This window comes from Perca fluviatilis, chromosome 7 (genome assembly GCF_010015445.1).
Source record: "Perca fluviatilis chromosome 7, GENO_Pfluv_1.0, whole genome shotgun sequence".
NCBI classification, from domain to species: domain Eukaryota; kingdom Metazoa; phylum Chordata; class Actinopteri; order Perciformes; family Percidae; genus Perca; species Perca fluviatilis.
In genome coordinates, this window is record NC_053118.1 from 31,547,520 (window position 1) to 31,575,403 (window position 27,884).

Sequence of the window (27,884 nt, forward strand, 5' to 3'; positions counted from 1 at the left end):
CAACAACAAAACAACAACAACAACAACAACATTACAGTTGACTGCCCCTCCATCCTCAGTGAGGTCTGACCCACTTGGCTACATGGCCCGGTCCAGAGCCGCCAGCTGCTGTTTCCGCGGGTGATGATGAAGATGTTGGCATAGGCATTGACTCAGGTGCCGTCTCCAAGGGAACCAGCGGGACTGTGACAATCTGATCATCACCGCGGCGACTGACACCTGACTGCACCCCCCCCCACCCCTCCCGCCCCAATAGGAGCGGCTAACAGCGTCAGCTGTCCTCACCAGGCCTGAGTTACAGAGATACAGGAAGAGGCGACCTGGTGTGACATGTTAGGAGAGGGCCAACAGGACGTACAATCCATATTTAAAATCAGATAAAAGATAATAAATATTTTTCTGTTGCTTAATTGAAAGTGTTTTTCCCTCTCTGTTGGATGAAGATGTGTTACAAAGTTTTTCCAGGTCAAAATAGAAATATATAAGCAGTTTAGCTCTCGGGTAGCTCAATCAAGTTAATTAGAGTGCAATCAAGGCTTTATCATTATTTAACATTTTGCCTCTTTGATGTTGATGTTTTGGGTTCATTGCTCTGAGCAGATACACACACACACACACACACACACACACACACACACACACACACACACACACACACACACACACACACACACACACACACACACACACACACACACACACACACAGTCTAAGCTCTTAGTGTTAAGGTGATGTTGCCCCACAGAACTCTTCAGAACTCATGTAAACAAAATACACTTTTTATTTTTTGTTTATCCAGTTATTTATTTTATGGATTATTTATTTTGTATTTTGAGCACAGGTTAAAAATGCTTAACTGTGAATGAGCGTGTTGTCTAAAAGTTAAGTGAATCAAAATGCCAAAAGTTCAAATGTGTGGTCACCTCCAGCACTCATTTTTGTATGCGTGCCCCCTTTGATTTGTCATTGGCTTGTGTGATAACTGGGCTAATTTTAATTGGATTAGGCATTCACGAGGGCCGCCCTCATTGGTTCGCAGGCCAGTCAGCGCTCCCCTCCCTTTGACCCCCATACTTCCTGTCCCCCAGGACACCATTAGGCGCTGCCAGGTCCGAGCCTGTTCGTTAAAGCCTGTCACGCTGCGCCACTGCCACACATAACAGCAGAGCGAGGGAGAAAATGACTCAAAGCTCCCTCCGTAAAAACTGTAATGCTATATTTATAAGCCAGTATTTATAAACACATTTGCATATATCAAGATGAAAAAGTTGTTTGAATTGGGGGCAATTTGCATTTGGTGAAACATATGGCAGAGCCACGGAAGCCATGGGCCATGCCTTCATTACCCGATCTTCGTTTCATCAGCCCCTTGCTCCCCTGCTGAGCCTCCCCACGGCGGAGCCTTCTGTCCCCGAGGTTTCAGTGACAGGGGACAATATGTCCCCAAGGTGAGGAGCAGGGGGAAAGCCGCACGCACACCGCTACTCCAATGATTATTTAATCAGACTCTTCACTCTGGATCTGAAAGAGGAGAGAGGTACAAAGTGGCGCTTATTACCCATTTGTTCAACGCAGGGAAAGGAGAGCGCACAGAGGAAGACAGACAGAGAGAGTGGAGGGAAAAGAGAGAGGACTGAGAGCGGATCAGATAACAGAGAGGGAAGGTTCAGAGGAGAGGAGAGGAGAAAAGAAAAGATCAGGACCACAATAGGTCGAAAAAAAGAGGAGGAGCGATCTAAGCACAAACAATGAAAAGGGCCAGTGATTGAATAAAATGAGGAGTGAATGAGAAGAGGGGTTATCAGAGACAGGAAGGAAACATAATGGGATTAAAAAGAAACAACTTTGTAACAAAGTCGGAGGATGCATTGTAAGATGTTAGCTTCTTGTCTTAGATAAGAAATCATTTACTGTAAAAAAAAACAAAAAAACATCCCAGGTATTAATGAACTGCAGTGGTGGAACTGTGTAATGCCAGATACAGGGCATGGTGGAAAGTAGTGTGGTACTTTATACTTCACTACAGCTCGGAAACCATGTACTTTTTACTGCACTACATTTATGTGACAGCTACAGTTACTTTTCCATACAATACATTATACAATTCGTACACATTAACTACTACGTTCAATTTTTAATTTTGCATACAGGGCTTTTACTGTAACTGAGGGAAACAACATACATATGACTGTATTACTTTGATGAACTTTTACTTAAGTAGAAGTAAAATCACCAGTATAGAAAGCTACTCAAGTAAAAAGGAGCTTATTTAAAATTTACTAAGAGTAAAAGTTACTTAGTTACATTTTAACAGCGGGAGGAAATATACTCTTATATTTAATATCTTATTTATTAAATCAGTTTTTTTGTGATTTCATAAGGGCACAAAGCCATATCGCATTTTTGATTTTAATTTGTTGACATATACTTTGCCAAAGCAACCTTTTTGATTTACTTTTTTTTATACCGTAATGGATGGGATTTAAAACGTAGCAAAGTATAATACAATACAAAACATACTGAAGTAAAAGTTTTAAGTACAGTTTATAAAGTACACACAAAAAAAACCACTAATCAATTACAGTAACGCGAGTAATTGTAATTTGTTACTTTCCACCTGTGTCCAAACCAAAGATAGAGCAACGAGAGAGCAGAAAGGAGAATGCAGGAAGAACAAAGCTGCTGTGGTTGGTGTTGGCTGGCTGACGGGACTGCAGGTGAGGGTTCAGCATGGCTCTCTGTGTCTCTCACTCTGCCTGGCTGCAGCTTGGCGTGCCACTCACACCAGCTCCACATTTGCATGTGCAAAAAAGCCCTGTGCTGAAGTACCGCGGCGTCTCCCCCCCCCCCCACCCCCACCGTCAGCGTGTGTGGTCGACCCGCCTGCCATTTGTTTAAGTGCTTCTGAAAGCGTCTCATCCCGCAGCTGCAGTCTGTCCCTCTCAGACCTGATATGTTGTTTTCTCAGGTAATACCTGCAGTGGTGGAATGTATTTAAGTACATTTACTCAAGTACTGTACTTAAGTACACATTTGAGGTACATTTGAGGTACTCCTAGGCGTAATTTACAGGGGTAAACCCCATAATAAAAGTGGCCAGTGCAACCCACACCAAAAATGATAATTTCCTCTACATAAATAAAGAACATTTGCACCATAACGTGATGCAGAAAAAAATCCCAGAATGCAGGACCAGAAGTGTTTGATATGCTCAAAATGTCTATTTTGCTCAAAAGTGGAGATCTCAACCCCCCCCCAATGTTGAACCCAAAGTTACGCCCTTGCTTGTACTTAACTTGAAGTCTTTTCTTTTCATGCCACTTTCTTCTTCTACTCCACTACATTTCAGGGAGAAATATTGTACTTTTTACTCCACTACATTCATCTGACAGCTTTAGTTACTTTACAGGTTAAGATTTTTGCACACAAAACACATGTAGTTTATAAAATATGATGTTTTATTAGAAATTAAACTAGCCAACAATATAATGGCCTACAAGTCCAGCTGAAATCATTCACTTGCCCAACAAACACAGTTGACTGACAGAACAGTTTGGATGGTTTCCGGTTTCTAAAATGGGAGGTTTTATCTGCGTTGAGTAATTTAAGTACATTTCCCTGATTGGATTAGATTCAACTTTGTCATTGTGCAGAGTACAAGTACAAAGACAGCGAAATGCAGTTTGCGTCCAACCAGAAGTGAAAAAAAAAGCAGAAAAGTGCAATGTGATATAAAAGTATAGCAATATATTTCTTGTCCTGCATAGGCAGGACAAGAAATATATTGCGGTGTTATAAGAGCAGAATAAATATGGCTATGTAATATGAACAGTGTATGAACAACATGTACAGATATGTGCAATGTAGTAGTAGTGACATTATACTAGTAGTAAGATTAATATAGATATAGATGGGATGATACTTACATGCTTTTACTTAAAATTTTCAATGCAGAGTATTTTTTACAGTGTGGTAAAAGTACTTTTACTCAAGTAAAGGATCTGAATACTTCTTCCACCACTGAATACCTGCTTATTCCAGGCTCCTGGGTTATTTCCAGCAGATATCTCTGTGACCTGAACCCCTCCCTGCACAGTTGTCTGTCACGGTTTCTGCCCTCAGTGTTTGTCTTTCTATTTCCATACTCTCATTCCATTTGGATGGAGCTCAATTTAGAGCCAGGCGGTTGGTTTTTAAGGTGACTTCAAGAGCACCTGTCCACAAATGTTCACCTGAGAGCCTAAATTTAGGCAAAGCTTTAAGATCTGTTTTTTTGCGGCCGCCTGTTTTGGTCCATTTCCAGGTTTGACGTGAATCATTCGGTTGCAGGGTTTTGAGGGGAGCGGTTTATGTGTAATCAAATCAAAGTGGCTGTTTATGAAGATGTATTTTTACCCTGCAACTTTAACAAGTCTGTTTTCAACCTTGGGGGATGGTTAAATGTGGACAAAATAACAGAGAAAAAGTCTGTGTTTGTACTTTTTCGACATAGCTTTCTTTAACATGATAAAAATGTTCAAATATGTTCTTTTGAATAGATTTTAAACAGAATATTATAGATTATAGTCATTCCCTAAAAATGACCACGACATTTGTACAGTATAAGTTTTTTTTTTTTTTAATTGCTAAAGGATTCGGTAAATATTGGGTAAGGGTTGTGTTCGGTGGGGTCGATTAGGGGGATGAATGGGGCTGAATGGAGGTAAGGTGTGGGTACCCGAGGGTCGAGACTCAGGGTGGGAGCAGGTCTCAATGAGCTTCCTACTTCACCCCCTCCATGGGTTCAGATCCAGGACCTTTTGTTCTAAGCAGTGGTGTAGTCTACGTGATACGCAGGTATACGCAGCATACCCACTAAGAAAGCTCCAGGATTTCCATATACCCCACTTAAAAATGCCCAATGACACGCAACAACATATTTTCCATTATATTTTTGATATATTTTGAATTGTCATCTGTGTTTTTCTTCTTCACATATATACCAAGGTATAAATAAAGGTATTCCCCCGGTAAATTGGTGCATAACAGAGTATCCGAATACAGGAAATGAAGTCTTTGATGCTCAAAAGGACACCCAGACCCCCCACTATGATATGCCCCCCTCCCTCCCAGGCAAATTATTTTATATATATATATATATATATATATATATATATATATATATATATATATATATATATATATATATATAATATAGAGAAAAAGAGCAGGGTTCAGGGGGTGATGGTCATGTAAGTACTGAGTAGAGAAAGGGTTACACACATATATACTGTAGGTATCAGTGAGAGTAACTTTATTTACATGATTCTTGTCTCTCTTTAGGCCTGTTTGGTTCAGTTTGCATTCATTATAACCACCACCACTTGGAATGAAACATTTTCAACTGTTTAGCAAATACTTTCAACTATTTCAATTGTTTACCTATTACATATATATTTCAACTGTTATTCCATCACTTTTATCTAACGATTTTAGCCATTTTTCTATTACTTTGAGCTATTGTACCTTTAGTTACTTTAACTTACTGTCTGTTACCTTTTACAGCTATTGATGTTATCCATTTATCCATTACTTTGAACTATTTTAATTGCTTTACTTTTGGCTATTTCAATGGTTTACTTTGAGCCTTTATTATTCATCCTTTCATCCATCCATCCATCCACTTTTAGCAAACCGTTTCAACTAGGGATGTACCGAAACCAGGATTTGGCTTCGGATTCGGCCAAATATTGGGCTTTCTGACGGGGTTCGGTTTTTGCCGAACCTTAGAATTTGCGCTACGCTGGTCGATGTAATGACGCCGCCGTTGATTACGGGAAGGTGTTTACGTAGGCGGAGCGTTCAATGCAGCAGGCTGTGAGAAAGTGAAAATGGAACTCGTTAGCAGAAAAAGTTGTTGTTTGGCAGTACTTTGTCAAAAGAAGGTGATTCAAGTCGAGCTACATCTTCAATTTACAATGCCGATTTGTCTCGTGGTGGCGAGGACCCTAAACGATACATAACATCGCCGCTGTTAAAACATTTGCGTATGAAACATCCGTAAGAATATGAGTTGTGCATGAAGGAATCTACAGATGGCAGCCAAAATGCAGCAACCTCAGGTACGGCAAAGGAAGGACAGTCACAGCTAAAGACTGGTGTTAACCATTTGTTTACTTCATTAATATGGTTACTGTGTTAATGGACTGAGGAGTGGGAGTAGGATTTGGTATTCGGCAGAATCTTAACCAGTGGATTCGATATTTGGCTGAATCCCAAAAATCTGGATTTGGTGCATCCCTAGTTTCAACTTCCCTGTTCCCTGCACTTTTAGTTACAGCCTGTGGTGTTCAGGTGTTACAGCTAACAGAGTATGTGGATACATTTAGTAACTATGGTCAAATTGTAATTTTCTATTTTTTTTCTTTTGCTAAACCAACTGCAGAAGTACCCTGTTGGGTACAAGTACCCCCTGGCTGGGAGTCACTGCTATATGCAACAAAATAAATCTACAAAATCTTTCAAAATCAACTCAAAAACAGCTACCGTACTAAATCTGTCTCAAAAGACCACATCATGGAGATACAAGGTTTTCACCTGGCAGCGGGATAATGTAGGTTAATGCACTGGTTGGTCGTCCGCCTGGGTTCAAATGGTAATCTGGCGTCTCCCTGAAAAAACGATGCCATTTAGAGGCCCAGATAAAAACCACTCCTCTGCTGTGTAAACAGTCGATTCAAAATACTGGTTTAATTAACCTCCCTTTATGATAATGATTTAATCTGAGCCAATAAATAGTCATTTTTGCAATGCTTTTCCCCCCCCCCCCCTCAGTGTAACCCCAATATTATTTCTGCCGTTTAGTTGGAGCTGAAGCGGGGCAAACAGGATGAGCACGTCATTAACGCCATGCGTCGACAGGCGGCAACCAGGGGAAGTATCCAGTCTGTTAATAAGTAATGACTGCCCGAGATCACAGGAACCATACGCTACGACAAAACAAGTTAAGCACAAGTCTTTGATAATGACTGTTAATAATTCAATATGTGTAATTATCCCTTTACAGGAAAGCACAATGGCGGCGGCGCGGCGGCTCGCTGTAGGGATGGCGGTGCAGCAATTAAAAAACGAGAGATTGAGGTCAGCGGATCAAGAAAAGTCGACAAACGCTGACCTCACATGAGAAACATGAAGGGAAAAAAGCAACAAGGGCTTGTTCTCCCCTTTTGTCGATGGAACATTTGGAACATCCTTATGTCTTGATGTTGCAAAAAAAATTAAAAATAAATAAAATACATTTCTAACTTGATTTATGGGAAACCCTCTTGGCCTCAGTTGCGATATGCACAGCTTTTCTGAGCAGCGTCTCCCACTGCTGTCTGTGTGTGTGTTTGTGTGTGTGTGTGGTATGTGAGATCTACTACTTCCTCGAATTTGCTTCTCCATTGTCCCAGAGACCTTGATTCACACAAGCCAAATGTCGAGGTTGCACATTTGCAACTCAAAACTAGCCAGATCAATGGTGAGCGTAATCACTCTATTTGTCAGCCCGAAATTTGAATTTCACAATGAGTGTGTGGAGAAGAAGAAGAAGAGAAAAAAATTCAAACTGGAAAGATGTCTGACTTCTCTCAAAATCAATGTCTTTCAACCGCCCTCCGCTCCTCTTTGACGGCAAAGGGCATTCACACGCATTTGGCGGCCCATTGTCGGCAGCAAAATGACTAATCATAACATCATTGAGGTGTTAAAAAAAAAAAAAAAAAAAAAAAAAAAACTACAGGCGACAGTACCATTGACAACCTTTGCTCCCATCCAGAGAGAAAGAGTTAATTTGATCATGATGACACCAGTCTCTTTCAAGCCCCTTTTCAGGCCAGCAGCAGCTGGGGCTGGAAAAGCAAGAGATGGGATGAATCCTCCGCAGAGAGAAAAAAAAAATAAAATGACAAGAAGGGTCGTTATTACGTCTCCATTTTGGAACTTAGAGGGCTTTCTGAATTGCCCTGGATTACGATCCTGCCTTCGTTCATTCCTATATAGACCCTCGGAGCGGCAAATGGGCCTTGGGCCAGTGCGAGGCGCTGGAGCTGGAACAAGAATAAGATCACAATTACATTTAAAGCCCAGAGAGGGAAAGAAGAGGAGGAGAGACAGAAAGAGGGAGCCTATGAGCCCTAATTGCCAGATGGTGAATATTTTCGCTCCCTTTCAACGGCGCATTAATTGCAGGGCTGCCCGGGGGTTGAGACGTACTGATCAGTGTGGCAGAGGATCCTGACCCTGATTATCCCCCCTCAGACTCCCCCCGCTGGAGAGACAGTGCGCAGTAAAGGGGGGTGAAGGGGGTCTGAGAAGGGAGAGGATGGGAGTTTTTTTTTTTTTTTTTTTGCAACAGTTACTCACCCAATCATTTGCCTATCAAGCCACCTGGGCCTCGACACTTTTGGGTTTCAAGTTGGAAAGGAGGTGATGGTGAGGAGGCATGGTGGAGGGTCTTTCGGGGGCAAGAGAGGGGAAATGATGAGGATAGGTAGGGAGGACAGACCACCCCCCTGTCCTCCTGTCTCTTCCCTCGTCACCCACCTTTCCCTCCTCCTCTCCCAGCCCCTCAGCGCCTCGTTTACATATCTCCAAAAGATGTAATTGAATTAAATAAAGCTTTCCTTCGGGGCAGCTGCCACAGCTGCTGTTTGTGGCATGTCAAAAGGCCCGCCACTTTAAGAGCACTTACATATGCTCCAAATTAGCAGGTCAGATAGGCGGACGCACGATGACAGGGCCGAGGCTGCCAGCGCGACAAGGGGCCCGCAGCTGTGAGCAATTCACTGGCAGAGTGGGGGCTCTTTCAGACCCCCTGATTATGAAGGGCAGTGGTGCACGTGCTCATACACACACATGCACGTTAACAGGCGTGTAACTGCAGGCACATACACACACCTATTCACAGATGTAGACACTGGGGTCACTGCGGTATTCAGAAAGAATGACGGATTTATTGGAGGATGATGTGTACGGTGACCCTGAGGAATCCTTTAGAAAACACTTATTAGAAAGAATTAAAATTAAAACGGTCAAATCAAAATTGGAAAGTCAATTAAGAAACTTCAAGTTAATTGGCAAAATAATGAGTTTGATGAAACTTATTAAAAAAATCTATCTTTATTTTATTATATTATTATATATTATCTGAATGAATATACACACTGCACATATTTGGACTAAGACACAGTTAGCATTTTTTTTGGGCTCTGTACTCCAGCATACAGGATTTGTGATAGTCATAGTGCAGACAGGCCTCTTTCATGGATTCAATCAGTTCAATAAATCTTTATTTTCCTCATGAAACATAAAAAAACTGAAAACGGGGCGGCGTCTAGCTCACCCAGTAGAGCGTGCGCCCCATGTAGGCTGAGCCCGGGTTTGAATCCGACCTGCAGCCCTTCTCTCTCTCTCTCTCTCTCTCCCCGTCTATCCACTGTCACTATCTAATACAGGGAAAAATGATCTTAAAAAAACAAAGAGAAAACATGGGAAACGTACAGTACACACTATCAACAAGTAACAAGAAACATACTGAACATACGGCAACAACAAAGACACTATAAACAAGTAAAAGCAAACATCAGTTTGCAAAGTGCAATGAATAAAAAGACCGAGAACCCGTTGTGTGTCACAGTAAAAGTACAGGTGTAAATAATAATAGTAATGATGGCTGAAATCCATTTCGCTGCTTCAGGTTCAGAGTCCTGGTGTTGTGCACGCTGGTTCACTGTCACGGCTTAGCGGGACACTTTAATAGAACAGAGCCATTGTTAATGCTATTAACAACACCTGTGCTTTTTCTACTAAGACTAGTCGAAAATGTCTGCTGTGAAAAAGCTTTAATTATGGTGTTTACATTCACATCATATGATTGCTACAGTCAGTGGTGGAAGAAGTATTCAGAGCCTTGACTTATGCAGAAGTACTAATGCCACACTGTAAAAAAAAAAAAGAAAAAAAAGAAACTGTTACAAGTAAAAGTTCTGCATTGAAAATATTACTTAAGCAAGAGTATTAAGTATCATCTGGAACATTATATTGTAATACTTAAAGTATTAAAAGTAAAAGAACTCAATACAAACACATATTAGAAACTGGAAACGATCAAGGCAGTTCTGTCAATCAACTGTCAAGTGTTTAGTTGTCTAATCATCATCAGTCTAAACCAGAGATCTTCAACAGGGGGTCCGGGGCCCCTAAGGGGTCCTCAGAGTCGCTGCGGGACTAGTTAATTTGTAAAGTAACTAGTAACTAAAACTGTCAGATTATTGTAGTGGAGTAAAGTACAATATGTCTCTCTGAAATGTAGCACAGTAGAAGTAGAAAGTGGCATGACAACAAAAGACTCAAGTACAAGTACCTTAAATATGTACTTAAGTCCAGTTCTTGAGTAAATGTACTTAGTTACATTCCACCACTGGTTACAGTTAAGCTTGTTATACACAGTGCACACATTTTAGGACTCAGTAGGTCACCCCACAAGTTAAATAAAGTGAAATAATTAGATATTTGGGGTAAAAAAAAAGTTAGTAACACTCTGTTTCTGCTATAAAGCAAATAAAGTACATGTTAATTTGCACTATTATAATATATATAGTCCTATAGTTGAACTATACTTTGTTATTGGCCATAAATAAACTTCTCGGTTGCCTTGCCTGTATATTTTACGAGCTCTGTCCTCCTGCGTTCTCCTTCGATTGGTTAACTATGTAAAAATTGAACTACAAGTCCTGTAGTTCAAGGATGAGAACAACTACAAACACAAGCCGAGAATCAGAAGTTTAACCTCAAAGTCCAATCCAATGTGCACTGTCGATATCCTCCAAACTGAACTGTGTGTCTGACTGCAACACGGAGATGTTGCAAAAACAAAAAAAACAAAAAGAGGAAATATTTGCGCTGTTAACCTTGCTGTTTATCGAGGGTTCGGATGTGATTAGCAGGAGCCTTTTAAAAATGATGTCAACGCTTAACTTCAGTTATGTATCCAGCGAGACACGCCTGTCACATCGTAATCAACCGTTGTGAACAATCATCTAATGACTTGTCACTCAAGGTCGGCTGGGCAATTATGTTGCATTTGCATTGCGGTGAACGGTGTTTACGACAAATAATCCGTGTCCTAATTGCTTGTCTGTTTTCCTTAAGACGTGTACCGCTAAAGGGATGTGATTAGCTGGAGGCTGAAGAGTAAAGCAAAGTTGACACTGATCATGCAGGTTAAGTTTAGCAGCAGTGGGCAGCCTTTTAAGATTGTTTCAAATATTGGGAACTGCTATTGTGTTGTTTTTGTAGGAGCTCTTTGAGTCCAAACTAGATCATCCTTTAGTTTGCAGACATTTTGTAGCAATCTAAGGCTGTACAACTTACACCTTACTTCAGCTATAGTGCATTCAACCAAAGTTAGTTGAAGCTTATAAATAAAATAAAGAAGTAAAATCAACATTGCAGTGCAGGAGAAAATTGTATGGAAGACCTCAGAGGACCAATGTAATTGTTATACTGCAATGATGAAACTTTCTCATCTCATGGAGTTGACGGAGGTTTTTACAGTTTGCGAATTTGGGATGAGTTTCTTATGTTCAGACAAAATAAAAATGATTTTGTGATCTCAACAAACCCACTTGTACATTTCTCATGATTACGAGAACACTACAGATATATTTACAGATTTCCTCTTCAGCCATCCACAGATTGGTGCTTTGCGATAATCCAACTTTGCAGCAGTCAGAGCAAATTTGCTACTTGTTAACATATTTATGGAGGCAACGTTGCAGTGGGACAACACAGGAAAAGACTGTTCAAAAGTGTTACCCAACAGCGATTTGTGCATTGTTTTGAGGTGTCACAAACTGTTAGCCACAAACCAACTTCCATGTCCTCATGCTGACGGATACAGTAGATTTATTATGACCAGGGCCAGACTGGGATAATCATTCAGGCCAATGTCCACAAACTCACAACAGACCACTATATATTTTTTTTTCTGTTTTTCAAGTGAACTTCCAATTATTAAAGCTTAAGTGTGTAACTTTTTGATATTAATGAATGCCCATTACGTACAAGCCATTGCCAAATGAGTTGCTACAAAGCTAATTAAGACTATCAGCTCTACACAACTCTCTCTGGATCTCTCAGTATGGCTATGTCCAGAAGATTGTGTTGTCCGGTGACTTTCCCGCCCAGAAACTTGAGTGAAGAGAATGACCTCTTCTAAAGAGTCAATGTTTTTTTAATCCTATGAGTCTTCCTTGGCTACTAGCAACTGCGTGGGGGAGGGGTGGGGGCGCATGCGCGATCACAGAAGGCTTGTATCATGTGGACGAGTCGACAGTTTTATTGTCATTACTTAGAATTCCTCATGGGGGCGACAGAAACTACGCACTATAGCTTTAAGGCCACAGCAATAAATATTCATATACTGTATATCATTTTTGTGTACATTTCCTCAAAGCTGTGACTGGACTTGTGTTGATCGCCATGAAGCTCTGAATAACTGGAGGTACATCCACCCGACAGAAAATAATATACCATCAGGGGCTGGCGGTCTACATTTATTCAGTTCCCATTAGTTTAAAACAGTTGGTGAATTGATGATGGTCTTGATTTATGGGCTTCAAACCATAATGTGAAATGAAACACCTTGTGGAAAGAGTTTTGCCGGTAACCCATTTAACATCAACAACCTTGTTTAATGGGACTCAGGGGGAACACATTGTCTACAACCACCTTTTTGGAGGACACATAACTCTTAACTGTTGCACATTTATTGCTTGCAATATTCTCTCTAATTGACCCGTCCTCTTCATACCAGTCAACACACATGGATAAATACATCTGAATGAGAACATCAGTCCACGCCACACTTTGCCCTGAATTCAGGATTAATGCTTTTCTAGTAGAAAGGGACAGTCAGCTATCAGATGTCCACGTCAGTCTTCTCCAACCAACAACTTTGTTGTTTCAGGTTTTCCTGTTGTAGACTGATTACGTTGCACTTTGAGCGGACTGAAACTCTTGAGGTTGTTATTGTTGTTGTATTTTTATTCCGGTTATTTCTTTTATTGTTCATTTTTTTTGTCTTGCGTTTGTTTTCTTTTGTTTTCATCTGTGTTAATATTGTTCTGTGAAGCACTTTGGGCTGCGTGCCTGCATAAAAGGTGTTATATAAATAAAGTTGAGGTGAGTTGAGTTGTTTATTAATTACATTGCAACCAAACGCAAAGAATAAAACCTTTAAAAAAAAATAAAAAATAAACTTTTTCCTTCTCTAAAGATGCACCCCATAGAAGGACACATCTGAACACAATTATGACTCACTCAGGTGTCCTGTTCAGTTATAACCCATTACTTGACTTTATCTGCAGACTCCTGCAGGAACAATAGTCGTCACACACACACACACACACACACACACACACACACACACACACACACACACACACACACACACACACACACACACACACACACACACACACTTTAGAATAAATAAATCCTCTTTGACTGTATGTCAGTGGACACCTTCATAACCGGGCACTCTCATTTAGAATCTTAAGGTCGTTGTTTCATGTTGTCCTGTGGCGGGCAGAAAGGCTGTGACTCAGCTGTTTGCATGCAACATTGGAGAATAATGGATGTGAAGGCACACCAAACACGGCCTTTTAAAAAATGCATGAGTGCCCCCCCAAAACCTCCCTCTCCCTCCGCAGAATAGAGCTATCACTGGTGCCTGTTATCTCCCCGAACCCCCAGGTAGAAAATGGTAATGATACCACTTAACATCGCTGCACATATGGAGGGAAAATGGAAATGCCAACAGCACCTCAACTATAAAGCAAATCAAATTGAAATATTAATCCGCTGATTAATATAACATTATGAGAGCCCATTCTCTTTGTTGTTAAACAACAAAGGGTTGCAAAATAAGCAACTGCCTAAGAGGTAAGGGGTTTAAAAGAGTCCCACAGAGGTGCTAAAGCCCCTTTCAAACATCATTACTCTGCATAATGTATTCCCTTCCACAGTGCTGAGATTTGATATTGATGTTTACTCATTTATTTTTTAATTAACGTGCGTTGTTAATGAATTCTTTGATGAGAGGCATTTTGTAAATCATTATCCTTGGAAGAGGGGAAAAAAGGGGATGCATTGCTCTTGCCCCTTATACCCGTGACAGAAGAAAAAATGCAAGGTGTAAGGGGAAAAAGTTGCACACGAGAAGTAGGGTCATTGTTCAAAGTTTGTTTTTTGATGTGTGGATTTTTTTTCGTGTTGCCGTTTTTCTGATTGCATCTTCTATCTACAGGGATGAGCGTATATGGAGCCGACAGGGACTCACGCAGGAGCTCTGTATGAGAGCCGGTGTGGATACTTAGCTAATTACAGGAATATAACTCAAGGCTTTCGCAGAGTCGCTCCAATCGGGGGAGGAGGGGTGCAGTTTTATCCATGGAGCCCTTGGTGGAACTCTGTCCTTCCCCTCTTTAATATTGATCACTGGGGATCTCTTGGAGGACACAAAGTATAGGCTCAGAGGCTGGGAAAGTTTGTTGGACCAGCAGTTTTACTCTTTCTCACAAGTGACACAAACATCGGATACTTTTTCAATCAAGTGATCTGCTGCCCCTCGTCTGCCTCCTGCAGTGTGTATAATATCAGTGATTAATATAACAATGGATCTTCCCGTCTTTTAATGGAAATCTTAAATATTACATAAGTATTTTGTTTAATTGTCAACTAATCTCATTAAAAGCATCTGGGTGCAACCCCAAAACTTGTTAGTTTATGTCTCAGTCTCTGTGCCACAGAGCATTGTGATCCAAAAACAAATATAAATATTAAATTATAAAAATAAAAACATCACATTTACCGGGTGACATTTCTTAATTACAATGAATATGTACCTAGTGTATTTTAAAAATCAGTCCCACAAACACCGCCCTGATAGGAAATGAGGTAGCCTTTAAAAATTTTTTTTAGAATTAATTACATTTTTTATCATATCAAACCCCTTTTTGATACTAGCTATAGCCCATTTAAAAGAAGAAGAAAAAACATTTGATGTACAGGTATGATAGTTTTCACCGTCAATGGCGGAATCCACCTTTTCCATGTGGAGGTATTCTCGGAAAAAAAATGGCGCACGCAAGATGCAAACAAATGTGCAAATGCGCAAAAACAGCTAGTACCGAGGATTCGGAAGAGAAAGTAAAGTTGTTCTTCTTGCACTTGCCTACTGAGGGATAAGACACGCAAAGTTGTAGCATGCTATTTAAAAAGGTACTCTGTAACCACTGGTGGCACCATGGAGCAATGTTTTGATGAAAATATTTCTTTCAGTTTCTATTTTGCCAGCAAAAGGCAAGAAGAAAATACTGCTAGCCGGTGTACACCAGGGGTTGATGCATAGTCCGTATAATTGAAAGTAAAAAACATCGGGATCGCCCCCTGGTGGCTGGCTGCAGTATAGGTCATACATCCCACCCCCCTCCATGTTGGCGAATGGGACATGGGCCAAAATAAAAAAACCAAGTACCAACAAATATATTTTCCCAAAGATGGTTTCTGTCATTTCAGGTAGTTCTGATGATGCTGATGTTTGTTCAAGTGTTCATTTTCTAACAAGTTAGGTTTTTATTAGTTATTTGATTATAAAAATGAGGTGAAACGTCATGATTGACAGCTGGGATTGACTCGCGATTGGTAGCGGGTGTATGGGCAGGACTTTGACACCGCAGCTTCACCGCCCAATCACTACTGCGCAGACTCTGGCTCCAAAATTACAAGATGGGAACGCCCGTATCCGGGATATTTTGGCTTCACTTTTTTTACAGTGCGAGGAAGTGAAGACGTGTCGTCCAATTTTATATACAGTCTATGCTGTACACATGGATGTATAAACAAAGGTGGATTAAAATATGTCTTTGCTAATGTTTGATGGGAAGCATTTAACATGTCTGTTAGACCTCGAGGATACACACACACACACTGTGTTTGGGTGTTTGTTGAGAGGAGAGAGGTCAGGAGGGAAATGCATCATTTAATAATGATTTTCCAATATTGACAACAAGATGCAGGGATATGTTGCAAAGCATTGTTCAGGGACTGTGTGTCTATGATACTGTAGGCTAGTCTCAGTGTGAGGTTTGGACCAGTTGGCCACGGATGAGTCTCAAGCCCCCAGCCCATCTGGAGCCATCTCGGAGATGAAGCAAAAAACCTGGAGCCTGTCCATCTCTTGGCAGGGCCGGCCTCGTCTCTACACATACAAGCCCGATCGTCTCTAATCCTACCAAAGAATTAATTGCTTAATTGGATCAATTAGATGTCCCAATAGGTCTTGATGACGTGCGGTAGGTGCATCACATAATTATGAATCAAATCTGAATCGATATTTGAAAGGACTGTGTGGTTGTTGTATCCAGGTTTCTTGAATGCTGAGAGTTATTTGCATCTCCGTCACACGATATTGAGACAATTCTAGACAACTTTCAGATCGTACTTTTTATTAATTTGCTTGTGTCACAATCTCATTTCAATCATGAAAGCACTTTTTCAAGTTTGCGTCACTCGACGACATTATGCAGTGCTTGTTTTTGAGACAGAAGAACTATTTTCATGACTTATGGCATTTGCAGTATCTCAAAGATCGCACTGCTGTTTTTCTTCCTTCAAGCCAGTTTTAAATGGAGCCAAACTGCATAGCTTTAAAGGCACATTCATCAAAAAGCGAGTGTGAGTGCACTGCAGATGCTGCCACTTTTTTCTTAAAAAAAGAAAAAAAGATTGCAAGTAGAATTATGGCTTTTCATCAGCCGATAAATTTCACTTGTGATTAATTGCAACACTCACTTTTGGGATCACTTCTACACAAAAGAGCATTTCTGCTTTGTAAAATTCATATAAAAGAAATGCAAATCAATGGTGTTCTTGGCACCAAACATATGCTGCCACAATGCCAACAAGCCTGCCCCTGACAACCCCAGCTGGGGGCTTGTAAGACTTGCTCTTGGCAAAAGACGTTTTTTCCACCCGCTTTGCAAATGATCACCAATTAATACGAACAGCATCCAATTCTAATTTTGCACCTGGTAAGATTGTGAGTATCTTGTAAAGCTCTTCTAAGCTATGGATCCAAATTACTGCATGTTTTCTCCCCTCCCTTTTTGGGATCACAGCAGAAAAAAGAAAGAAAAAAAAAAAAGATGGCAAAAGTCCATAACCCATCAAGACCAGCATCAGTGGAAACCATGAAAATGACCGTTTAGCTAGAAAGCGGTTTGGGTGTGCTTCAGATATGTAGAGAGAATTTAGCGGAGGACAGTTCAGAAGAGAGAAAGTGTGGAATCTCGTCATTATGATTATCGTCATGCAACAATATGATCCTTGGTGTCATGAATTATGTGTGCAATAATACCTGTGCTATGCTTCCATGGTTTTAAAATGCTTATTCATATATTTATTGACTGGGATGGCTGTGCACAAGTGTATGTTAAAAGTATTTGTGTATTTATTACTTTTATATTCAGGTACAGCACAGCAAAGTTTCATTGTGTACAAGTTTGTGTTGTACATAAGTCTATTCTAATACACAAATAAATCTGTAGAAATATGCCACAATATGCCAGTTTTCCCAGTGTCTTCACTCTGAAACTTTCAGGAGATGTAGCAGAGAGAAATCAGGGGTGTGTTTATCACTTGGTAACACAGCAGCATCCATCCATGTGATGAATTCCACACATTTTCCCGAAGAAATAAAAACTACAACAATTCAAAAGGCGTTTCACGTCACTAATTGCTCATCAGAGTTCTTAGCATCTCTCTCTCCCTCTGAAATTGTTACTCGCCATACGACTTATGATGGATAGGAAGCTTTAATGAGCTCTTACAAGCAATTAAGTAATCAGGGAACCCCGCTGCTCGGTGCTGGAGCTAGCAAGAGCAGTGACAAACGGAGGCCCATCAGTACTGTAATCAGCACAGGACACAGTCACCGCTGCTCAACACTCCCGAACCAAGGGCAGCAATGGGCAGAGCAGCAGGCTGCCATCTCACGCTATTGTTTTGTCTGCAAATAGTCTGAACTTTGTGACTCCGAGACGTGCTCTTGTTGGAAGTCTTATATGTTTTTATTACAGTGTCACATGGTCGCCTTTGTTGGCATGATATTTGAAATTTTACACACGACACCTGTGCCATGATTAAGAAAACAAAGCTGCAGAACGTAAAGTGCCAAAAAAAAAAGGTGCATTAAACGCATGCACCTCTCAGATCTTAGTGCCAAACAGAGGAGTGAAAGACTCACACACCTTTATACTGCAGGAGCAGTAATGGGCAACACGTTACAGGTGTGGAGACAGCTCCCAGATACTCCTCATTAGGCTCGTCAAGAAGCACGGCACCTGTTTTGTGGGAATAAATGGAAACAAACAAGGAAAAATAAACCATTTTTTAGTACAATCACACCTAATTATTAATTAAAAAGTTCAAAAACCTGCAAAAATCAATGAATTCCTTAGTTGTTTTGTTACAAGGAAAACATTATTTAAAATGGATACAAATCCAGCAACAAAACTCAGTGTCCCTATAGTTTATCGATTGCTTTTGAAGACTCAAGTCTCCTGACACTACTGTTTCAGTTTGAATCAAACTTTAATCTCAGCTCTAATTTGTTTGTTTTGGTCGGTTTGTCTTGGTTTTGCTTTCATTATCCTTTAAATACAGTTTTCTCTCCTGCTATGAAAATTAAAATGTATTCAAATTGAAATAACAAAGTTAATACAGTTTGAAGAAAAGCTCCACCTTACTTTGTTCTTCCACAAACAGATTTGTTTCTAAAAATGTGAAGGCTTCAAAACCATCGTTCTGTTTTTATGATAGTCTTTTAACATGTTGTCTCTCTTACAACATACTTTGTATTTTTCGAGGGTGTTGCAGCAACAGGCCAAATAAAAGATGAATTGGCAATATTTGTGACATTAGTACATTTAAATAACATACGTAATGTGATTAACACTCATCTCTGCAGCTATAAGCGCTCGTAGCTGCTTTTAGCTTGTTGTTTTGGATCCACAAATATTGTAGACTAACTGGTGTGCCTGCCTATTCTTTAATGGATCTCTTCCTGTATCATTGTTTACCATGAAAAATCCGTGGCATGCATTGGCTTATTTTCGGGCAGCAGGAAAAAAGGATAAATAGGTACTTGAAGCACTTGTCACTGTCAACTAATGCTAACGCTGTGGGCTAGCTAACCATCAGCGTTAGCTCAATAGCAGCTATGGAATGCATTAATGTGTTGCACTAATTAATTATATATTTATATTAATATAAATTCTAATTAACCTAATTAAAATCTATATCAGCTCACTGTTTTTTTAATATCAGCAGGTTATTTGGTGAACACATCACTGCTAGGTGCTTTGCTAACTTACAAGTCTAGCTAATGGAATGCTAACATTTCTGTTTAATGTGGTAGCTAAAACGCCAGCTCTAAAGGTATCTAATGAAGTTACTCAACATGAAAAAAATCCATTATGCATTAAAGAAACATTTTGGGAAATACACTTGTTTACTTTCTCGCTAAGAAATCAACACTGTAAGCTAAAGTTTTCCCTGATTTACTTTATTTGGCTCCCTCTTGTTTTATCTATTTTATTTAGTCGTTTTATGAATCTCTGATCTGGTTTTATTCATATTTTGTAATCATTACTCTGTTGTGGTTGCCTGTTCTCGTTTTAAGCCCCAAAGTACTTTGCTATGCTACTGTATGTAACCTTTGTTTAGAAAAGTGCTCTAAAGTTTAAATTAAATTATTATTGCTATTGCATTAACAATGGAGCTACAGTAGAGCCGGAAGGCGTTTAGCTTAGCTTAGCATAAAGTCTGGGGGAAACAGCTAGCTTGGCTCTCTCCAAAGTTAAAAAAAATGAAGTCCCCGTGTGAAAAAATAGTTCCCTCATGGTCCCTGTAAAACCCCAACTTGTCATTCTTACATTTCTGTCTGTGTGGCTTACACTTACAAAATAGGTGTTAATTAGTGAGCTTTATAGGCGATTGGTATATATTTGAACGTAATGACCTAATGATCTCTAATCCAATCTTTTTTTTATCAATGTTGTATTGAAACCCTCAAACTTGTTGATGTTACAGGACAGTTGGAACTTCTGTGGGTTGTATGTGGTAAACAGGGAAAATGAAATCTTAACTGCAAGATTCGGCGTTCTCAGCTCGCTGCTCACCCGAGGGGGTCTAATCTAGTGAGCTGCACGTTCTCAGCTCGACGTTCTCACCCACCCCGAAGCATGTTGGTCGCCCCAGGGCGGCGTGACACGTCTCCCACACTCTCCGACTCCTCTGAATTATTCCGCCCCAAACATACCTAGCCCATCTCGTGCCGTTTTATGGAGGTTTGGGGGCTGAGACAATGCATTGAAAATCAAATATGTTGCTTATTAATAGAATGACTTTGGCGAACGCTACCAGGAGAAATGCCGGAGGGGGGAGCTACTGTAGGAGAGAGTGGGACGCCTACAGTATGGTTTCTCCCTCTTCTGAGGGAGAAAACAGCTGAGGGTGCAGATTTCCAATCGCTAAACTGGCACAGATGATGTAGGTGCGCACGCATGCACACAGACACACACAGACACACACAGACACACATTATGGTAATCAGAGAGCCAGGGCGTTTGTCAGCCATGCATGAAAAGCACAGAGCTTTATGTGTTTATTGTATGTATGGGGAGCTGAAGAAAGAGAGGAAATGAAGGGAAAGAGGACAAAAAAAGATGATCCCTCACCTAAACTTTGTTTTAACCACTGGTGGAATGTAACTAAGTACATTCAAATACTCTACTTAAGTTCAAATTTGAGGTACTTTACTTCAGCATTTCCATTTTTAAGAACTGCATACTTCTACTCCCCTACTTCGGTCTGACTGGCTTTAGTTACTTTTCAGATTACAGTTCTTCATCCCCTTCCTGTCCAGTGAAAACCACGTACCTCGAGATATGTTGACGTGGAATGTATGTGATAAACTAAAGGATGGAGTGTTCCTTTATGTGTTGATATAATTCTATAAATAATTCTTAAGCTAAATAAAGTCCTCAAAAAGCCTGTTCTTGGTGGTGTTTTTCTGACACCATGAAAAGTAATGTGGTTCTCACAGGACAGCGCACTACAAACCTATAAGTATCTTAAACAATATGATGCATCGTTGTAGATTAAACTACCCAAAAGTATATAAAGGAGTTAAAATTAGCACACTCTAAACATCTACAGCAGTAAAATGCAACTTACACATTAATGCAGCAGTCATATTAATCCAGAAACATCATAGTAAAACACTGACAGGGAACATTTTACTGCTTTTAGTACTTTAACAACTGTACATTTACATACTTTTAGCGGAGTATTTTCACAGTGTGGTATTAGTACTTTTACTAAAGTAAAAGATCTGAAAACTTCTACCACCGCTGACACAAACACATCACGCCACGTCAGTCAAAACATGGCCTGGTGTTTGCGTTGCAGCAGCGCTGTCATTAAAACAGAGCCAGTTATTTTCATTAGCTGCCATCTGGTTCATTAAATTCCTGGTTATTCAAACACGGACTCCTCTCACACTGTACAGTTAGTTCACGAAACTGACTGAAAAAGGCTGCCGACGGCTGCATGTCTCTCTCAGGCTAAACGGAGAGCGGGCAGAGCAGCGCTGCGCTGCTAACTTGGCGTCATTTCCTCGGATTCCGTACAGATTGCAGCAGCTAATTATGATCTAATAACTGGCAGACTGTCTGTTTCAATAGTATTACAGGAAGAGTAGGTTAAATGAATAGCTCATCATCTGCCCCCTGTATCAGTCATGTTGTTTTAATGATCATAATTCTACCATTAAATCTTAATAACATGTCAAGATCATAAGGGCGACATGTCAATTTGGGGCTTCAATTGAGAATTAAGCCAAGGATCGCTGAAGTTGAGCATGCTTTTTTTTCATTGGAAGGCTTGATTTTGTTACCCATGTCCTCTCTCTCGCTCTCTCTCTCTCACACACACACACACACACACACACACACACACACACACACACACACACACACACACACACACACACACACAGGAACAGAGACAGAGCTGTTTCTGAGTCAATCTGATAGTCAAGAAATTAATTTCTATCCACTGATTGATGACTAATGTTGAACAGGAAACAAGCTGGTAAATGTTTTCTAGCTTTGGTATTTTGTATAATAGTATCTAAATGTGTTCTTTCACGTTTAGTTATGAGGTCGTTTTTCTTTTCCTATCTTTAACATAATAACAACATTTTTTGTTTCATTACAGTAACAGCAGATAAACAACAAACAGTCTCACCTCAAGGTCCACTTAGTAGCTGTTCTGGAGCTTTCAATCACAATCTTAGATGGAGTTTGTCCAGTTTGACGTGGAAATTTAGATGTTCGAATTTCCTTTTTACACTGAGCACTTTAAAGACTTGTCATTCATGTTTTAGAACAGGAGCGTTTTCTGTCCCCATACCTAAATGTTACTGTCATGGTTTTAAACACGTTAACTTGTGAAATGGTCCCAGTTTGGTTACGTTTAGGCACAAAAACTACTGCGTTAGGTTTAGAAAAAGATTGAAAAAAGGTTAAAATCAGTACATGTGTTACGTTACTTTACTCCCGTGCGTCCGTACATGACGTAATTACGAATGTGGAGCAGAATGTAAAAAGACGTTTATTTTCAAATGGATTTCAAACGGGACACGAACACCGGTCTCCATGGCGAACATCCTGTGTTTGTTTGACCCATCCCCCTCCACTCCCACACGGAACTTCTGGGTCTTAATACCACGTCGCATGACTTCCTGCTTTGCTCCCGTCATGACGATCGGTCATGATGTATGCGATCACCACAAAGACCCAGCAGCCTTTCTTTTCCATCGTCTCCTTTTGTGCACATATTAGAGTCTACATTTATAATAAACATGAAATAAAAAAAAAACTTTGTACAAAATGACACTTTTGAGAAAAACTAAAACAGGATACCTTTAAAGTTTGAAGCTGTTTTGAATAAAAAAAAGGAACATCTGAAGAAAATATCCTGTTAAGTCGAAACTAAAATGGCGGTGTGTTTGATGCTGGAGGATCATTTCTTGGAAGACTCTTTGGATCCTCTGTTGGAGTCTCAATTACAGCACATTAAACTTTGAAAGGCCTCCAAGGACCTGGAGTACAAGCACTTTTTGGATGGACTTCTAGAGTCGCTAAAACTAAAAAAAAATTTAAAAAATGAGAGAGGGAAATTCACTGCTTTGAGGTACAAACCTGTATTCTAATCACTCTTCCCTCAAGGTGTTCTGTTTGTGAGGTAGAGACAGTCACTGCACACAGCTCCCAGCTAAGAATAGCTGCAGGAGAGGGGAGAAAGTGAGGAAAGTGAGGCAACACGAAAGGCAGAGAGAGAGAGAGAGAGAGAGAGAGAGAGAGAGAGAGAGAGAGGGAGAAAAAAAAAAACGAAGGGGAGAAAAAAGAGGAAGTGGGCGACAAGAGAAGAAAATAACTCAGGAGGGAGTGTGAATGAGACAATGGCTCTGTCAAGGAGTCAAACGAAGTAAACATCATCGGTGCGATCCGGCGGTGACTCGGTCTGGCTCGGGACTAAACACGACACTGGGACGATCAATCTAAATCAATCAAGTGTCTGAGGGGGTGGTGTGTGTGTGTGTGTGTGTGTGTGTGTGGACAGGCATGGGTGGCATCGTTGTGGTGACGGGGTGTACCCTGTCCCGATCGAGGCCACTGCCCTGGTCAGACAGAGGAAATACATGTGTATCTTTGTGTGTGAATGAGTCTATTGAAGGATAGCATGCTGCGGAGTTAATAAGAGAGCATTGTGTGTGTGTGTGTGTGTGTGTGTGTGTGTGTGTGTAGGAGGGGCAGACACAGTCAATGAATATATTGGATATATAAGGACAGTAACATGTATACAATTAATAGGAGTGCACAGAGGTTGTATTCTGTTTAGTTGTAGTTTGTTGAACTGCGAGGGGGGCTCACACAGGAAGTTTACTTTACATTGTGGTGAGACGTCAGATCATTCCTAGTGTCGTGTGCCTCACAATTTATGTCCAACGCCAAACATTCAGTGCCAATGCAGGAAGTAGCTTGCCCTTAATGTAGCAAAGCGAAAGTAAGTTGACCATGTAGTTTCATGCATCTTTTCCTAACATTAATCAAGTATTTTACTTGCCTTACCTTAACTTGGAGACTGTCCTCCCAAGAACAGGTTAAAGGATTATTTTGTTGCTTAGTCGATTAAAATGATAATGAGAATGTGAACACTAAGCTCTGAATGTAAAAGGGAGCGATTAAATTGATTGCACTGCAGCTACTTATTTGTAATGTGTGATGTAATGTATGTTTGTAATATTTGGCTTTGTTGTTTGGTTAAATGTTGCTGTTTGGCTATGCGTGTGAAACAGCGTACGTCTTGGGACGCAAGACAAATTTCAGAATCAAGAATTCTGATAATTACGTGAAATCAATCAGTTGTTTCCGCGAGTAACCCCAAAATTAAACACGCTTGCTGACAAAGCCCTCTAGCGGCCATGGTAAAGGAGGAAGTAGTTTAAGGTTGGAAGTCGGGCGAGATGGATGGGTGAACAAAACATTGGACTTTGTGAGTTTTTTTTCTTTTCACCAAAACTGCTTCCAAACTTGTTCCAAAATGATTCTCGCAGTTTTAATTTAGCTGTCTGTCTATCTATCTATCTATCTATCTATCTATCTATCTATCTATCTATCTATCTATCTATCTATCTATCTATCTATCTATCTATTAGAGCTGGAAAATATATCGATATTATATCGATATTGTGATAGGAGACTAGATATTGTCTTAGATTTTGGATATCGTGATATCGTAATATGACATAAGTGATGTCTTTTTCTGGTTTTAAAGGCTGCATTACAGTAAAGTCATTTTCTGAACTTACCAGACTGTTCTAGCTGTTCTATTATTTGCCTTTTCCCCACTTAGTCATTATATCCATATTACTGATGATTATATATAAAAAATCTCATTGTGTAATTATTTTGTGAAAGCACCAATAGTCAACACTACAATATCATTGCAGTATCGATATCGAGGCATTTGGTCAAAAATATCGTGATATTTGATTTTCTCCATATCGCCCAGCCCTACTATCTATCTATCTATCTATCTATCTATCTATCTATCTATCTAATCACACCATCAGCTACCAAACAACCCCGCAGTTGAAGTGGACACCTAAAATAGAGCGCTGGCAAAAATAACAATGTGTCTTCACATGCTCTAATGCCAGTTGATCAATAGTAATTACCTAGCTCTGGACCTGGCTAGCGGAGCTCCTTAGGCCCCTGGGGGTTTCACTATAGACAGCTCACAATCCAGTCCCAGGTAACTCCATTGGACAGAGCTTTTAATTGCTTTGTTCACTGTGAGTAATTGAGGGTTGGAGCTCGATTGCCACGAGGAGTGTGACTTCACTTGGCCTCCGTTTAATTATTCCTGTAACACGAGCCTTCTGCCTTAATTTTCACTTTGCACGCGGCATCTTGAGGTGCGAATACAACTGGAAACATAGGTTGGTAACTGTATACGGCAAGCTGAGCCGAGCCAGATGCGCTACAAACGCAGCCATATGGATAGACAGAGACGTGTTTCTGTGTGTTTTCTCCTCAGTGTGGAGGAACATATTGCCAGACATTCGACGCATCTTTTTAGCACAGCAACTGTCCCACTGCTCTAATTTGATCTCATCCCTCGCTAGGCCTCCAACCAGACATACGTGGAACTGTATCAATATCGTTTCATTAGCATACGGATTAATCAACTGGTTAATTAGACAAATTTCCTATAGGCTGATTACGCCTCCCGACCTCTTGGTGTGAAGACATATAGAGTGCATGAGTAATTTAGTTATTCTGACGATGAGGATGAGGCAAGGTAAGATTTTATAACACTGTTCACACACAAAGGCAGTTCAGAGTGCTGAAGATAAGACATGAAAATAACATTTAAACCAAAACCAATATATCCTTAGCACTTTGATTTGCCCTGTTGCTGAAATGTGCTATACAAATAAAGCTGCCTTGCCTTGCCTAGAAACAGAAGCCTCGTGGTCCTGTTTGGTTCTATGTGTGCATCTAAATATACACTCACAGTGCTGTAAGGCTACTGGATGTGCACGCCACATACCATCCGGTGTGTTCAAGATTAACCCATTTTGTGGTGGTTGGACAACATTTGTCTTTTGTTCAAACACTTAAAACGATTTTTGTTCTGATCAACCGTGCCATGAACGTTAATACCAAAGGTTCTGCGTAACCCAGAATTATTTAATGCCAATGTTGGCTGAAGACAGTTAAAGATCCCCCCCCTCCCCCAAGAAATGTTTTACGACATATAAAAATACTCCATGCTCTACTATGCTTTGAATGGTAATTACCCCGTTTAAAATCTGTAATTCTCCTTAATTCAAAATTTCAGATGTGCAATGGAGTGGAATGGAAATTTGTAAGTGACCCAAAACTTTTGAGCGGTAGTGTACATCATTCTGCAAAGTGAAGCTCAAACATCCAAGTGAAGTAACAATAAGCAAATTTTTTGGGGTAACCCTAACACTAAGCTTTGGGAAAGATCATGGTTATAGCAAAGAAACTATGCAACTAAAACACTTTGCTAAAGTTAGGGGGAAAGTGCGCCTACATTTACTGCAAAAGGTTAATTGTGATGCAAACTACGTCCTCCTGCATGAAAGTCACATTCACTACATGCCAATCCACCATCGGGCCTTCCACACCTTTAGTCTCCGCCTCACTGCGGAAAGGACACATTACTTCTAGCACTGGTACAGAAGGTTGGTATTGGATATACAGTTAATCATGGGATGCAGATTTGTACATAATGGGCATAATTTATAGAAGGGACACTGCGCTGACAAGCAGTCTATGATGGTCATGCAAAGCAAAAAAGAGGCATATACGGAAGTAGCACGATGCTGCAGAAACTGGGACTAGAAGAGGTCATTTCGAGAACCTCAGAATTGTTCGTTATTGTAGGCTTATTTCCCAAACTTTTGGTCATGGTATCAGCCTTTAAAAACCCATATCTGCCAACTTTTTTTCCAGCCATTGTTGAACTTCCAACATTTCCTCTGCACAAGAGAGGTAATCTGAGATTACACTGCAGTTTGCTGTTCTTGAGAAAAACACACTTTTCTTCTAAAGCTGAAGCTTTCAAGTCGGAAATGCCTGCTGAGTAAGGATGCAGTGTAGAAAATAAAGGAAAATACTTTACATGCTCTACTCTTCATGCTCGTGCTTTAGATGAGAGTATTATGGGCCATTTGAACCACAACATATGTGTGAAAGTAATACAACACTAATGCCATACAAAACAAAAGCTTCCCTCCAAGTATTATTCTGATCCACAACCTGTAAAACAACCTCAGTGTTGGACACTACGACTCAAACCTGTGCTCTTGGCCTCTGTTTGTCCTGTAACTCACACATGCAGCAGCGAGGCGGAGCGGGTGCTGCCGTGAAGTGCGATGGGTGCCGGCGCTGGCAGCGCCAGGCTCGGGTGGCCGTGCAACAGTATCTGCAGGCTGCCATCCTTCTGTTCGCAGAGCATCTGAAGAAAAGCAAACTGCACTGTTGCTCACACTCCCCGATCCCGTTGTTATCATTGGCCGGCAGCCACCAATAGTGAGCCAACTGAGTTAACAGACACTTCCGCTCAGCACATAAGGAACCATCTGTTTTAAAAAGCTAGAAATAAATAAATAAAAGAGCCCTCTCTCCCCCACT

General features: G+C 40.5%; 1 long non-coding RNA gene across 1 annotated transcript; it reads right to left on the reverse strand.

Moving 5' to 3' along the window:
• Positions 1–264: 264 nt before the first annotated feature.
• On the reverse strand, positions 265–27,884 carry LOC120563104. Its single transcript, XR_005639911.1, has 4 exons — positions 27,584–27,884; positions 23,355–23,437; positions 18,336–18,428; positions 265–1,521 (listed from the first exon to the last, which is right to left on the reverse strand). It is a non-coding gene; the product is annotated as an uncharacterized LOC120563104 (long non-coding RNA).